Source organism: Myotis davidii, unplaced genomic scaffold (genome assembly GCF_000327345.1).
Source record: "Myotis davidii unplaced genomic scaffold, ASM32734v1 scaffold148, whole genome shotgun sequence".
In the NCBI taxonomy this organism is placed as follows: domain Eukaryota; kingdom Metazoa; phylum Chordata; class Mammalia; order Chiroptera; family Vespertilionidae; genus Myotis; species Myotis davidii.
The window spans coordinates 963,811-966,312 of record NW_006299479.1 but is presented as its reverse complement, the minus strand read 5'-3'; the positions used below and the strand labels follow the sequence as shown (position 1 = coordinate 966,312).

Here is a 2,502-nt window from a genome sequence, read left to right as displayed (position 1 = left end):
GCAGAGCTCTGTCCGCTGTGGTCCAGCAGAGACCTGGGGGACCCTGCCACACACCCCCTCAGCCTCACTGCCCCACGGAGTGTGCAGCAGGCACCCTCCCGGGCCTCTGCCAGCGCCCCCTGGGCTGCTGTCGGAAGGGGCTTCTGGTCACCTGCGAGGCAGCTAACCCTTCAGAGATGAGAGAACCGAGTGTCCATTCTCCACACTTCATTTGCTCTTAAAGGGACCTGCCACTCCACACCTGTGGGCAACGTCACCAAGGGTGCACTGAGCAGGCACATACTTCAAAGCCACGTCTACATCTATATTTTGGGTTGAAATCAGTTTGTCAGCCATTGATTTGATCACCTAAAATGTGCCAGGAATCATTCAGTTTTGAAAACCTTGGAATGTGATCATTCGAGCCGGGTTATGCCTTCCGCTTAGGAGAATGTTGTCAAGAGCGTGCATCTCCTGCCCTAGCCGGTTTGGCTCAGTGGGTGGAGTATTGGCCTGTGGACTGGAAGGTCCTGAGTTCGATTCCTGGCCAAGGACACGTACCTCAGTTGCAGGCTTGAGCTCTGGCCCTGGTTGGGGCGCGTGCGAGAGACAACACATAGATGTTTCTCTCTCTCTCTCTCTCTCTCTCTGTCTCTTCCCTTCCACTTTCCCTTCCACTTGCTCTAAAACTCAATGGAAAAATATCCTGGGGTGAGGATTTAAAAAAAAAAAAAGCTTGCATTTTCTGAGCAATACTGGTGGAATATTTAGGCTGCGGGGTGGGGTGGGGGGCGGACAATGGAGAGGAGGGAGGAGCCCAGGCATCCATTCCATGGCTGGCAGGTGCCCTTTCCAGGGTCAGAGCGACAGGCAGGCCTTTGGGAGCCAGCAGTGCTTCTAAGAGGACCTGTCGTCAGATGGCTATTGAGACAGTCATCAGCCATGAAGGAATTTTTCTGTTTTTCCTGAAGACGAGATAAGAAGAACTTGAGTGCAAATGCAAAGAATTAGAGGGAGACATCTGGGAAGAAAATACCTGGATGTGTTTTCTAAGACACCCTATGACACGCGAACTCATTTTTTTGGTTGATTTTTCTTTGTTAAATGGCATGTAAATATATAAAATAAATATCAAAAATATGTCTTTGTTTTACTATGGTTGCAAGTATCAAAACATTTCTATATGTGACACGGCACCAGAGTTAAGTTAGGGTTTTTCAAAATGCTGACACGCCGAGCGCAAAAGGTTGGCCATCACTGGGTTAGAGTATGGTCCGGCCTGACACATAGAGCAGGGGCAGCTGCACGGGGACCCCAAACTCCCGCTGTGACCTGGGATGGCATCGCTGCTTAGAGGCGGGAGGCCAGGCCTGCCGTGGGCACAAGGGCGCAGGGCGTGTGCTTCTCGGTAATAATAGCAAGGAACTGTCACCTATCAGACGCTCGCTGTGAGTGACCTTAGGCGTGTGTGTTTGCCATGGGATCGTGTCTTCTTTTCCCAGCCATTGCTCTTCCCACTGCCCCTCCCTCTACCTCACCCCATCCCAAACCCCAGCATCCTGGACCCAAACTCTGAAACAGTTCCCAGGGTAGAGACGAGTAAGCTAAGGCTGGAAAAAGACGGGCATTCTTTTACCTTTGGAGGAATTAGGGGTGCGGGGCGTTACCAAGTGTTTATGACTTGTCAGCCGCTGCTCATTCATTATGAGATTGATAATAACGGATTACAGCGGCCTGAATTATTAGAAGCCGCAGGGCCGCCTTGGAAGGGAGCGATCCCAGAGAGAGCTGTCCTGTCCACCCCACCCGACCCCGCACAGTGCCCGCTCCTCCCGAGCCCTGGTCTAGATTCACCAGCTCTCGGATAGAGAGGGGATCCCGTAGCCACAGGGGATCTTGTCCTCTCCAAAAGCCACTGTTCAGTGCTGCATCCTCACAGTGTGTCTCATAATTAAGTAACATAATTAAGTCTCTTAATTAACATAATTAAGCAGAGAAAGCCTGGCGCCATCCAGCTAGGGGAGGGGAGACGCCGCCTTCCCTGGTGCTGAAGTGGGGTCCCAGTGGCATCCCCAGCATGGGTGTCAAGGGGTTATTTGTTCCTGATGCAATGCTGATTGTGGTTTGAGGTGGAGCATGTCAAGGATGAATAATCGCTGACTGGCTCATGATGTGTGATTAATATCTTTCAGATTGTTTATGTAGTGATATCTAGATTGCTTCTGAGCACAAGAGACTGTAGAGCAAAATGTTTCTTATGTACCTAACAAAACTCACACAAAGAAGGCACATTGTTCTTCTAGCTTGGCACCCTTTTCTGATATCATTTCCCTTTGCATTCTCTCCCATACCTGAAGCTGTAGCCAGAGATATGGTAATAAGTGTTGATTGGCATTTAATCAGAGTAAAACCTTTGCTTGGTAATGCCTACTACATTTTATTTTGCTAAAGTGGATGTTTGACTGGAATGAGAAATACTGTGCATTAAAGGGGTTACTCTTGTTTTCCTTTAAATATGATAAT

General features: G+C 49.4%; 1 protein-coding gene across 2 annotated transcripts in view; it reads left to right on the top strand.

Annotated features, from left to right (window-relative positions):
- Positions 1 to 2,502, top strand: part of KCNJ5 (potassium voltage-gated channel subfamily J member 5) — a 30,282-nt gene that overhangs the window by 2,665 nt on the left and 25,115 nt on the right. The window lies entirely within an intron of this gene.